The following is a 14,715-nucleotide window of genomic DNA, read 5'->3' as shown; positions in this document are numbered from 1 at the left end:
ACTATTGTTTCAGATCGTGATACTAAATTTCTTAGCCACTTTTGGAGATGTTTATGGGCGAAGTTGGGGACTAAACTGCTTTTTAGTACTACTTGTCACCCCCAAACTGATGGACAAACTGAAGTAGTCAATAGAACGTTGTCTACTATGCTTAGGGCTGTTTTGAAGAATAATAAGAAAATGTGGGAGGAATGCTTGCCTCATATTGAATTTTCTTATAATCGTTCATTGCATTCTACTACTAAGATGTGCCCTTTTGAAGTTGTGTATGGTTTCCTACCTCGTGCACCTATTGATTTGTTGCCTCTTCCATCTTCGGAGAAGGTTAATTTTGATGCTAAACAACGTGCTGAATTGATTTCAAAAATGCATGAGTTAACTAAGGAAAACATTGAGCGCATGAATGCTAAATATAAACTTGCTGGAGATAAGGGTAGAAAACATGTTGTGTTTGCACCTGGAGATCTTGTTTGGTTACATTTGCGTAAGGATAGATTTCCTGATTTGCGCAAATCAAAGTTAATGCCACGTGCTGATGGTCCCTTTAAGGTGTTAGAGAAAATAAATGATAATGCATACAAACTTGAGCTGCCTGCAGATTTTGGGGTTAGTCCCACTTTTAACATTGCAGATTTGAAGCCTTATTTGGGTGAGGAAGATGAACTTCCATCGAGGACGACTTCATTTCAAGAAGGGGAGGATGATGAGGACATCAATACAATTGTTACACCCACAGCCCCTGCTGCTATACATACTGGACCAATTACTAGAGCTCGTGCACGCCAACTAAATTACCAGGTACTTTCGTTTCTTGGTAATGATTCTAATGTTCATGAGAATATGATGCTGCCTAAATTGGATACATTTGTTTTGCTTACAAATGAAGGGCCTAGCTTGGAGAAGGATGAACATTGGAGCAAGAACAAGCATGGAGATGATGGCATGCGCAAGGGGAACAAGAACGGAGTTACAAGTGATGATTTCAGGACTTTGAAGCCACCATAATGTGTGCATGAAGCCTTGGACGAAATATACAAGATGCCACTTCATAAATTTCATCCCGAGGCTATTTTAGGTGCTGCGTCACCTTATTATTGGGCCAGGCCCATGTAATTTCGAAATACATAAGTATAGGCTATTTTTAGAGTCCGTATGTGTGGGGAAACAAGAGATAGGGTTGATTTCGGACCCCTCCACCAAGGGCCACGAAATCCACCCCTCTTCCTCCATATATACAGCCCTTAGGGCATCGTTTAGACCTTGGGTTTTGTTTAGATTAAAAGTTCGCCATAGCTGCAACTTCGCGTACTTCGTTTGTGTTCAACGACCAGACAAAGGCGTCACAGAACCCCACCTTGATCAATAAAGCTTTCATCTTATATTCGCAATATCCAGATTACAATCTTAGTTTCTTGCTTGTTCTTCGTTTGCTCGCAGGAAACAGACCCTCGTGGTCAGGTTGATCGTGCTCCGGCGTGGTCAATAACCTCTCGGAGTTGGTTTAGCGATTGCTAAGGCGCGACGTCCTCGCACGTTCGTAGTCGGATCGTCAAAGTCGACTTCCACCAAAGCGAAATCCACCATCTCATCGAAAGACGGGACACCTTTGCCTCTATCAAGAAGGATGAACATTGGAGCAAGAACAAGCATGGAGATGATGGCATGCGCAAGGGGAACAAGAACGGAGTTACAAGTGATGATTTCAGGACTTTGAAGCCACCATAATGGGTGCATGAAGCCTTGGACGAAATATACAAGATGCCACTTCATAAATTTCGTCCCGAGGCTATTTTAGGTGCTGCGTCACCTTGTTATTGGGCCAGGCCCATGTAATTTCGAAATACATAAGTATAGGCTATTTTTAGAGTCCGTATGTGTGGGGAAACAAGAGATAGGGTTGATTTCGGACCCCTCCACCAAGGGCCACGAAATTCCCCCCTCTTCCTCCATATATACAGCCCTTAGGGCATCATTTAGACTTTGGGTTTTGTTTAGATTAAAAGTTCGCCATAGCTGCAACTTCGCGTACTTCGTTTGTGTTCAACGACCAGACAAAGGCGTCACAGAACCCCACCTTGATCAATAAAGCTTTCATCTTATATTCGCAATATCCAGATTGCAATCTTAGTTTCTTGCTTGTTCTTCGTTTGCTCGCAGGAAACAGACCCTCGTGGTCAGGTTGATCGTGCTCCGGCGTGGTCAATAACCTCTCGGAGTTGGTTTAGCGATTGCTAAGTCGCGACGTCCTCGCACGTTCGTAGTCGGATCGTCAAAGTCGACTTCCACCAAAGCGAAATCCACCATCTCATCGAAAGACGGGACACCTTTGCCTCTATCAGGTGTTAGAGAAAATAAATTATAATGCATATAAACTTGAGTTGCCTGCAGATTTTGGGGTTAGTCCCACTTTTAACATTGCAGATTTGAAGCATTATGTGGGTGAGGAAGATGAACTTCCGTCGAGGACGACTTCATTTCAAGAAGGGGAGGATGATGAGGACATCAATACAATTGTTACACCCACAGCCCCTGCTGCTATACATACTGGACCAATTACTAGAGCTCGTGCACGCCAACTAAATTATCAGGTACTTTCGTTTCTTGGTAATGATTCTAATGTTCATGAGAATATGATGCTGCCTAAATTGGATACATTTGTTTTGCTTACAAATGAAGGGCCTAGCTTGGAGAAGGATGAACATTGGAGCAAGAACAAGCATGGAGATGATGGCATGCGCAAGGGGAACAAGAACGGAGTTACAAGTGATGATTTCAGGACTTTGGAGCCACCATAATGTGTGCATGAAGCCTTGGACGAAATATACAAGATGCCACTTCATAAATTTCGTCCCGAGGCTATTTTAGGTGCTGCGTCACCTTATTATTGGGCCAGGCCCATGTAATTTCGAAATACATAAGTATAGGCTATTTTTAGAGTCCGTATGTGTGGGGAAACCAGAGATAGGGTTGATTTCGGACCCCTCCACCAAGGGCCACGAAATCCACCCCCTCTTCCTCCATATATACAGCCCTTAGGGCATCGTTTAGACCTTGGGTTTTGTTTAGATTAAAAGTTCGCCATAGCTGCAACTTCGCGTACTTCGTTTGTGTTCAACGACCAGACAAAGGCGTCACAGAACCCCACCTTGATCAATAAAGCTTTCATCTTATATTCGCAATATCCAGATTGCAATCTCAGTTTCTTGCTTGTTCTTCGTTTGCTCGCAGGAAACAGACCCTCGTGGTCAGGTTGATCTTGCTCCGGCGTGGTCAATAACCTCTCGGAGTTGGTTTAGCGATTGCTAAGGCGCGACGTCCTCGCACATTCGTAGTCGGATCGTCAAAGTCGACTTCCACCAAAGCGATATCCACCATCTCATCGAAAGACGGGACACCTTTGCCTCTATCAGTTATCGTCATCCTATTCCTAGGCTAGATGATGAGGACATCAATACAATTGTTACACCCGCAGCCCCTGCTGCTATACATACTGGACCAATTACTAGAGCTCGTGCACGCCAACTAAATTACCAGGTACTTTCGTTTCTTGGTAATGATTCTAATGTTCATGAGAATATTATGCTGCCTAAATTGGATACATTTGTTTTGCTTACAAATGAAGGGCCTAGCTTGGAGAAGGATGAACATTGGAGCAAGAACAAGCATGGAGATGATGGCATGCCCAAGGGGAACAAGAACGGAGTTACAAGTGATGATTTCAGGACATTGAAGCCACCATAATGGGTGCATGAAGCCTTGGACGAAATATACAAGATGCCACTTCATAAATTTCGTCCCGAGGCTATTTTAGGTGCTGCGTCACCTTATTATTGGGCCAGGCCCATGTAATTTCGAAATACATAAGTATAGGCTATTTTTAGAGTCCGTATGTGTGGGGAAACAAGAGATAGGGTTGATTTCGGACCCCTCCACCAAGGGCCACGAAATTCCCCCCTCTTCCTCCATATATACAGCCCTTAGGGCATCGTTTAGACTTTGGGTTTTGTTTAGATTAAAAGTTCGCCATAGCTGCAACTTCGCGTACTTCGTTTGTGTTCAACGACCAGACAAAGGCGTCACAGAACCCCACCTTGATCAATAAAGCTTTCATCTTAAATTCGCAATATCCAGATTGCAATCTTAGTTTCTTGCTTGTTCTTCGTTTGCTCGCAGGAAACAGACCCTCGTGGTCAGGTTGATCGTGCTCCGGCGTGGTCAATAACCTCTCGGAGTTGGTTTAGCGATTGCTAAGGCGCGACGTCCTCGCACGTTCGTAGTCGGATCGTCAAAGTCGACTTCCACCAAAGCGATATCCATCATTTCATCGAAAGACGGGACACCTTTGCCTCTATCAAGTGGTATCAGATTTCCAGGTTGCTCGGTGAGATTTTATAGTTTTTCGTAGTTTAGATCGAGTCTATTCTTCATACCTATAGTCCACGAAAAAGCCACAAAAAAATTAGGGTTAGTTCATCATATCCGAACCAATCTGAGCCTTTGCATAATCTTTTTAGGGTTTTGCTTTGTTGAATTTGCGGTTGCATCGTCGTTTCTAGTTGCTGGTCTTAGAGTCTAGTCTTTTAGAGTTTCGAGTTCTGGTCATAAGTTGTCACGCCGCCGCCGCACCATCATCATCACCCCTGCCATCTACCACCACCGCTTATCCGCCACCGCTTCGAATCCGTATCCATATACCACCACAGTTGTCATATACCACCACCGCTGCCATCTACCACCATATATCCACCACCAATCCGAGTTCTTGTCATATTAGGTTTGTTTTCGAGATCCATCTAGATTCCGATTCGTGTTTCCTTGCCGGAGTAGGTTTCGGAAAAAAAAGAAAAAGAAAAAGAGTCGGGTAGCCACGCTCCGTATAGGCCCAAAATTTTTCGAAAACGCATTTTTCGAAAAAAATTCTGGCTATCCTATTTTTAGGTGTTTCTGAGTGTTTTGAGACAGGTGCCCTTATAGGAAGTTTTTTTTGACCCGTTTCCAGTTTTTGGGTCCGGGCAGTCGAAAAAAAAATTGTCAAAAAAAAAATTTCGTGCCCATCCTGTTAGTTTGACCTAGGAAGAGTTTTGAGACACTCGCCATTATAGTGCTTTTTCGCAAAAAATAAGCAGCGCAAAAAAAAAGAGAGCGAAAAGAAAAATTTCAGAGTGTGCTTTTCCCTTGTTTACGTGCCGCGCCGTGATTTTGTTGGTGTTCTAGGCTCGCGTCTCTAGCACAGTCTAGCCTAGGACCAGCACAGTACCGTCGTTGAGCGTTTATTCAACTTTGCATCTCTGAATTGATTATTGCTGACCCTTTTTGCTACCATACTATAAGCCTTCCCAGCTCCACATACATCTACGTCGTGTGTTTTGACTCTCCCTGGTAAGCGCTCTATCCAAGCTTTGAGAGTTTTTGACTACAACGGTTGCCGATCACCGCCTGCTGCTGGGTAAGAACTGGTAAGAATTTGAGATTTGCTTGACGGATTTGTGATACACCACCACCACTTCTTAGTAGTCTGTAGGATCATATTCTTGTGTGTTTCTATTGCTGCTAACCATGCCAGGATCACAAGCCGACGAGATTGACTGGGAGAACTTATCGAACAAGGAGCTTCATGATAAGTTTCAGCAAATGATGACTGAACAGGTACAAGATGTGCTGAACAATTTTGAAGAGGCCATGGAGAAGATCACTGGCCTTGAGAAGACATTCGAAACAAAGCTCGATAACAGATTTAATGAACTGCTTGCGCGTCTTCCACCACCGGCTGCACCTGTCGCACCTCTGCAACAACAACAACTACGCCCCCTTCCGAATCAGTATGGACGAGCACAGCGTGTTCCTATTGAGCCAGGACAAAATTCTGGTGCCGCTGCTACTGCTGTTGGTGTTTCTTTGGCTCCTGCTACTGCTCCTGCTGGTACCCAGGAGGATGATGAGTATGCGGGCGATTATGAGGATGAGGTTGATCAAAATCAGATCTACGAGCAGCCACCAGCACCACCACCAGCAGGTCGACCTCAGGTATATATTCGTAATGGTAGGCCTGCACCACCACCTCAGGTACGAGATGATGTACATATTCCTAAACTGAAATTGAATATTCCACCATTTGAGGGTAGATATGTTCCTGATATATATCTTACTTGGGAGTTAGAAACTGAACAACGATTTACATGTTTACAATATCCTGAGGAGAGACGAGTTGCTGCTGCTGTTTGTGCTTTCACTAGTTTTGCATGTGTATGGTGGTCTGAACATTGTAGATTATATCCTATTCCAACTACTTGGGCTGCTTTGAAAACTGCTATGCGTACGCGTTGGGTTCCACCATATTATCAACGTGAATTGCTTCAAAAATTGCAGCGTTTAAGACAAGGGAAAAATTCTGTAGAAGAATATTATCAGGAATTACAAACTGGCATGATTAGATGTGGTATTGTTGAGGAGAATGAAGCTATGCTTGCACGTTTTCTGGGTGGATTAAATAGAGAGATTCAGACCACTCTAGACTATAAGGAGTATACTAATATCACTCGTTTATTCCATCTTGCTTGTAAAGCTGAACGTGAAGTGCAGGATCGACAAGCATTGGGGCGAACTAACTTTTCTGCAGGCCGACCTTCATCATGGACACCACGTGCATCTTCTACTTCAACTGCACCAGCACCTCCATCCGGTGCCACCTCCAACCGTGATACAAGAAAACAGGCACAACCACCATTATCTGCCAAGAGCGCACCTGCGGGTCCTGCACAACGTTCTTCTTCTTCCATGGCATCAACAGGGCACACAAGTGATATTATTTGTCGTTGTTGTAAGGGAGGAGGTCATTATGCGAGGGAATGCAAATCTCCGCGTGTGATGATTGCTACCGCGGATGGTGGATATGAGTCCGCTAGTGACTATGATGAGGAGACATTGGCTCTTATTACACGTGAAGAACATGGTCGAGATGATTCTGATCATGAGACGCAATACATGGCTCCTGAAGACGCTGACAGGTATGAATGTTTAGTTGCTCAACGTGTTTTGAGTGTGCAGGTCACACAAGCTGAGCAAAATCAGAGGCACAATTTGTTCCATACCAAGGGAGTTGTGAAGGAACGTTCTGTGCGCGTCATAATAGACGGAGGGAGCTACAACAACTTGGCTAGCATGGAGATGGTGGAGAAGCTTTCTCTCACCACAAGACCACATCCACATCCTTACTACATCCAATGGTTCAACAACAGCGGCAAGGTTAAGGTAACACGTACTGTTCGTGTGCATTTTAGTATCTCTACATATGCTGATTATGTTGATTGTGATGTGGTACCTATGCAAGCATGTTCCTTATTACTTGGTAGACCATGGCAATTTGATAAAAATTCTGTACACCATGGTAGAAACAATCACTATACTCTTGTTCATAAGGATAAAAATATTACTTTGCTTCCTATGATTCCTGATTCCATTTTGAAAGATGATATTAATAGAGCTAATAAAGCACAACAGGAGAAGAATAAGAGTGAAAATCAGATTGTGGCAAAAGAATTTGAGCAACAAATGAAGCCTAATAATCAACCATCTAGTGTTGCTTCTGAAATTAAATTGAAAAGTGCATGTTTATTTGCCACCAAATCTGATATTGATGAGCTAGATTTCAGCAAATCTGTTTGCTATGCTTTTGTGTGCAAAGAGGCATTATTTTCATTTGAGGACGTGCCTTCCTCTTTGCCTCCTGCTGTCACTAACATTTTGCAGGAGTTCGCTGACGTTTTTCCACAAGACGTGCCACCGGGATTACCCCCTATTCGAGGGATTGAGCATCAGATTGACTTAATTCCCGGTGCTTCACTACCAAACCGTGCACCATACCGTACCAATCCAGAGGAGACGAAGGAGATTATGCGTCAAGTACAAGAGCTTCTCGACAAAGGTTATATACGCGAATCCCTTAGTCCTTGTGTTGTTCCTATTATTCTAGTGCCGAAAAAGGATGGTACATCACGTATGTGTGTTGATTGTAGAGGCATTAATAATATTACTATTCGTTATCGTCATCCTATTCCTAGGCTAGATGATATGCTTGATGAATTGAGTGGCTCTACAATATTCTCCAAAGTTGATTTGCGTAGTGGCTACCATCAAATTCGTATGAAATTGGGAGATGAATGGAAAACAGCATTTAAAACTAAGTTTGGATTATATGAGTGGTTAGTCATGCCTTTTGGGTTAACTAATGCACCTAGTACTTTCATGAGATTAATGAACGAAGTTTTACGTGCTTTCATTGGACGATTTGTGGTAGTTTACTTTGATGACATATTGATTTATAGCAGATCTTTGGAAGAACATTTGGAACATTTACGTGCTGTTTTTATTGCTCTACGTGATGCATGTTTGTTTGGTAACCTTGGGAAGTGCACCTTTTGCACCGACCGAGTATCTTTTCTTGGCTATGTTGTTACTCCACAGGGAATTAAAGTTGATAAAGCCAAGATTGAAGCTATTGAGAGTTGGCCGCAGCCCAAAACGGTCACACAAGTGAGGAGTTTTCTTGGCCTCGCTGGATTCTATAGGCGTTTTGTGAGAGATTTCAGCACCATTGCTGCACCTCTCAACGAGCTTACAAAGAAGGATGTGCCTTTTGTTCGGGGTACCGCACAGGAAGAAGCCTTCACGGTATTGACAGATAAGTTGACACATGCTCCTTTACTCCAACTTCCTGATTTTAATAAGACTTTTGAGCTTGAATGTGATGCTAGTGGAATTGGATTAGGAGGTGTGTTATTACAAGATGGCAAACCTGTTGCATACTTTTCTGAAAAATTGAGTGGGCCTAGTCTGAATTATTCTACTTATGATAAAGAATTATATGCTCTTGTTCGGACTTCAGAAACATGGCAACATTATTTATGGCCCAAAGAATTTGTTATACATTCTGATCATGAATCTTTGAAACATATTAAAAGTCAAGCTAAACTGAATCGTAGACATGCTAAATGGGTTGAATTCATTGAGACTTTCCCTTATGTCATTAAACACAAGAAGGGAAAAGAAAATGTTATTGCTGATGCATTGTCTCGTCGCTATACTATGCTTTCACAACTTGACTTCAAAATATTTGGTTTGGAGACCATCAAAGATCAATATGTGCATGATGCTGATTTTAAAGATGTAATGCAAAATTGTAAAGAAGGAAGAATGTGGAACAAGTTTGTCGTTAACGATGGATTTGTGTTTCGTGCTAACAAGCTATGCATTCCAGCTAGCTCCGTTCGTCTTTTGTTGTTGCAGGAGGTGCATGGAGGAGGATTAATGGGACACTTTGGCGTGAAGAAGACGGAGGACGTACTTGCTACATTTCTTTTGGCCAAAGATGAGACGGGATGTTGAGCGTTTTATTGCTCGCTGCACTACATGTCAAAAAGCTAAGTCACGACTCAATCCTCATGGTTTATATATGCCTTCGCCTGTACCTAGTGTTCCTTGGGAGGATATATCTATGGACTTTGTTTTAGGTTTACCTCGAACAAAGAAGGGGAGGGATAGCATATTTGTTGTCGTGGATAGATTCTCGAAAATGGCACACTTTATACCATGTCATAAAAGCGATGATGCTGTTAATGTTGCTGATTTGTTCTTTCGTGAAATTATTCGCTTGCATGGTGTGCCAAATACTATTGTTTCAGATCGTGATACTAAATTTCTTAGCCACTTTTGGAGATGTTTATGGGCAAAGTTGGGGACTAAACTGCTTTTTAGTACTACTTGTCACCCCCAAACTGATGGACAAACTGAAGTAGTCAATAGAACGTTGTCTACTATGCTTAGGGCTGTTTTGAAGAATAATAAGAAAATGTGGGAGGAATGCTTGCCTCATATTGAATTTGCTTATTATCGTTCATTGCATTCTACTACTAAGATGTGCCCTTTTGAAGTTGTGTATGGTTTCCTACCTCGTGCACCTATTGATTTGTTGCCTCTTCCATCTTCGGAGAAGGTTAATTTTGATGCTAAACAACATGCTGAATTGATTTTAAAAATGCATGAGTTAACTAAGGAAAACATTGAGTGCATGAATGCTAAATATAAACTTGCTGGAGATAAGGGTAGAAAACATGTTGTGTTTGCACCTGGAGATCTTGTTTGGTTACATTTGCGTAAGGATAGATTTCCTGATTTGCGCAAATCAAAGTTAATGCCACGTGCTGATGGTCCCTTTAAGGTGTTAGAGAAAATAAATGATAATGCATATAAACTTGAGCTGCCTGCAGATTTTGGGGTTAGTCCCACTTTTAACATTGCAGATTTGAAGCCTTATTTGGGTGAGGAAGATGAACTTCCGTCGAGGACGATTTCATTTCAAGAAGGGGAGGATGATGAGGACATCAATACAATTGTTACACCCACAGCCCCTGCTGCTATACATACTGGACCAATTACTAGAGCTCGTGCACGCCAACTAAATTACCAGGTACTTTCGTTTCTTGGTAATGATTCTAATGTTCATGAGAATATGATGCTGCCTAAATTGGATACATTTGTTTTGCTTACAAATGAAGGGCCTAGCTTGGAGAAGGATGAACATTGGAGCAAGAACAAGAACGGAGTTACAAGTGATGATTTCAGGACTTTGAAGCCACCATAATGGGTGCATGAAGCCTTGGACGAAATATACAAGATGCCACTTCATAAATTCCGTCCCGAGGCTATTTTAGGTGCTGCGTCACCTTATTATTGGGCCAGGCCCATGTAATTTCGAAATACATAAGTATAGGCTATTTTTAGAGTCCGTATGTGTGGGGAAACAAGAGATAGGGTTGATTTCGGACCCCTCCACCAAGGGCCACGAAATTCCCCCCCTCTTCCTCCATATATACAGCCCTTAGGGCATCGTTTAGACTTTGGGTTTTGTTTAGATTAAAAGTTCGCCATAGTTGCAACTTCGCGTACTTCGTTTGTGTTCAACGACCAGACAAAGGCGTCACAGAACCCCACCTTGATCAATAAAGCTTTCATCTTATATTCGCAATATCCAGATTGCAATCTCAGTTTCTTGCTTGTTCTTCGTTTGCTCGCAGGAAACAGACCCTCGTGGTCAGGTTGATCGTGCTCCAGCGTGGTCAATAACCTCTCGGAGTTGGTTTAGCGATTGCTAAGGCGCGACGTCCTCGCACGTTCGTAGTCGGATCGTCAAAGTCGACTTCCACCAAAGCGAAATCCACCATCTCATCGAAAGACGGGACACCTTTGCTTCTATCAGGTACCTATGCAAGCATTTTCCTTATTACTTGGTAGACCATGGCAATTTGATAAAAATTCTGTACACCATGGTAGAAACAATCACTATACTCTTGTTCATAAGGATAAAAATATTACTTTGCTTCCTATGACTCCTGATTCCATTTTGAAAGATGATATTAATAGAGCTAATAAAGCAAAACAGGAGAAGAATAAGAGTGAAAATCATATTGTGGCAAAAGAATTTGAGCAACAAATGAAGCCTAATAATAAACCATCTAGTGTTGCTTCTGAAATTAAATTGAAAAGTGCATGTTTATTTGCCACCAAATCTGATATTGATGAGCTAAATTTCAGCAAATCCGTTTGCTATGCTTTTGTGTGCAAAGAGGCATTATTTTCATTCGAGGACGTGCCTTCCTCTTTGCCTCCTGCTGTCACTAACATTTTGCAGGAGTTCGCTGACGTTTTTCCACAAGACGTGCCACCGGGATTACCGCCTATTCGAGGGATTGAGCATCAGATTGACTTAATTCCCGGTGCTTCACTGCCAAACCGTGCACCATACCGTACCAATCCAGAGGAGACGAAGGAGATTATGCGTCAAGTACAAGAGCTTCTCGACAGAGGTTATATACGCGAGTCCCTTAGTCCTTGTGCTGTTCCTATTATTCTAGTGCCGAAAAAGGATGGTACATCACGTATGTGTGTTGATTGTAGAGGCATTAATAATATTACCATTCGTTATCGTCATCCTATTCCTAGGCTAGATGATATGCTTGATGAATTGAGTGGCTCTACAATATTCTCCAAAGTTGATTTGCGTAGTGGCTACCATCAAATTCGTATGAAATTGGGAGATGAATGGAAAACAGCATTTAAAACTAAGTTTGGATTATATGAGTGGTTAGTCATGCCTTTTGGGTTAACTAATGCACCTAGTACTTTCATGAGATTAATGAACGAAGTTTTACGTGCTTTCATTGGACGATTTGTGGTAGTTTACTTTGATGACATATTGATTTATAGCAGATCTTTGGAAGAACATTTGGAACATTTACGTGCTGTTTTTATTGCTTTACGTGATGCACGTTTGTTTGGTAACCTTGGGAAGTGCACCTTTTGCACCGACCGAGTATCTTTTCTTGGCTATGTTGTTACTCCACAGGGAATTGAAGTTGATATAAGCCAAGATTGAAGCTATTGAGAGTTGGCCGCAGCCCAAAACGGTCACACACGTGAGGAGCTTTCTTGGCCTCGCTGGATTCTATAGGCGTTTTGTGAGAGATTTCAGCACCATTGCTGCACCTCTCAATGAGCTTACAAAGAAAGATGTGCCTTTTCTTTGGGGTATCGCACAGGAAGAAGCCTTCTCGGTATTGAAAGATAAGTTGACACATGCTCCTTTACTCCAACTTCCTGATTTTAATAAGACTTTTGAGCTTGAATGTGATGCTAGTGGAATTGGATTAGGAGGTGTGTTATTACAAGATGGCAAACCTGTTGCATACTTTTCTGAAAAATTGAGTGGGCCTAGTCTGAATTATTCTACTTATGATAAAGAATTATATGCTCTTGTTCGGACTTTAGAAACATGGCAACATTATTTATGGCCCAAAGAATTTGTTAGACATTCTGATCATGAATCTTTGAAACATATTAAAAGTCAAGCTAAACTGAATCGTAGACATGCTAAATGGGTTGAATTCATTGAGACTTTCCCTTATGTCATTAAACACAAGAAGGGAAAAGAAAATGTTATTGCTGATGCATTGTCTCGTCGCTATACTATGCTTTCACAACTTGACTTCAAAATATTTGGTTTGGAGACCATCAAAGATCAATATGTGCATGATGCTGATTTTAAAGATGTAATGCAGAATTGCAAAAAAGGAAGAATGTGGAACAAGTTTGTCGTTAACGATGGATTTGTGTTTCGTGCTAACAAGCTATGCATTCCAGCTAGCTCCGTTCATCTTTTGTTGTTGCAGGAGGCGCATGGAGGAGGATTAATGGGACACTTTGGCGTGAAGAAGACGGAGGACGTACTTGCTACACATTTCTTTTGGCTAAAGATGAGACGGGATGTTGAGCGTTTTATTGCTCGCTGCACTACATGTCAAAAAGCTAAGTCACGACTCAATCCTCATGGTTTATATATGCCTTTGCCTGTACCTAGTGTTCCTTGGGAGGATATATCTATGGACTTTGTTTTAGGTTTACCTCGAACAAAGAAGGGGAGGGATAGCATATTTGTTGTCGTGGATAGATTCTCGAAAATGGCACACTTTATACCATGTCATAAAAGCGATGATGCTGTTAATGTTGCTGATTTGTTCTTTCGTGAAATTATTCGCTTGCATGGTGTGCCAAATACTATTGTTTCAGATCGTGATACTAAATTTCTTCGCCACTTTTGGAGATGTTTATGGGCTAAGTTGGGGACTAAACTGCTTTTTAGTACTACTTGTCACCCCCAAACTGATGGACAAACTGAAGTAGTCAATAGAACGTTGTCTACTATGCTTAGGGCTGTTTTGAAGAATAATAAGAAAATGTGGGAGGAATGCTTGCCTCATATTGAATTTGCTTATAATCGTTCATTGCATTCTACTACTAAGATGTGCCCTTTTGAAGTTGTGTATGGTTTCCGACCTCGTGCACCTATTGATTTGTTGCCTCTTCCATCTTCGGGGAAGGTTAATTTTGATGGTAAACAACGTGCTGAATTGATTTTAAAAATGCATGAGTTAACTAAGGAAAACATTGAGCGCATGAATGCTAAATATAAACTTGCTGGAGATAAGGGTAGAAAACATGTTGTGTTTGCACCTGGAGATCTTGTTTGGTTACATTTGCGTAAGGATAGATTTCCTGATTTGCGCAAATCAAAGTTAATGCCACGTGCTGATGGTCCCTTTAAGGTGTTAGAGAAAATAAATGATAATGCATATAAACTTGAGCTGCCTGCAGATTTTGGGGTTAGTCCCACTTTTAACATTGCAGATTTGAAGCCTTATTTGGGTGAGGAAGATGAACTTCCGTCGAGGACGACTTCATTTCAAGAAGGGGAGGATGATGAGGACATCAATACAATTGTTACACCCACAGCCCCCGCTGCTATACATACTGGACCAATTACTAGAGCTCGTGCACGCCAACTAAATTACCAGGTACTTTTGTTTCTTGGTAATGATTCTAATGTTTATGAGAATATGATGCTGCCTAAATTGGATACATTTGTTTTGCTTACAAATGAAGGGCCTAGCTTGGAGAAGGATGAACATTGGAGCAAGAACAAGCATGGAGATGATGTCATGCGCAAGGGGAACAAGAACGGAGTTACAAGTGATGATTTCAGGACTTTGAAGCCACCATAATGGGTGCATGAAGCCTTGGACGAAATATACAAGATGCCACTTCATAAATTTCGTCCCGAGGCTATTTTAGGTGCTGCGTCACCTTATTATTGGGCCAGGCCCATGT

Source organism: Triticum dicoccoides, chromosome 3A (assembly GCF_002162155.2).
Source record: "Triticum dicoccoides isolate Atlit2015 ecotype Zavitan chromosome 3A, WEW_v2.0, whole genome shotgun sequence".
NCBI classification, from domain to species: domain Eukaryota; kingdom Viridiplantae; phylum Streptophyta; class Magnoliopsida; order Poales; family Poaceae; genus Triticum; species Triticum dicoccoides.
Note: the sequence above shows the minus strand (reverse complement) of the source record.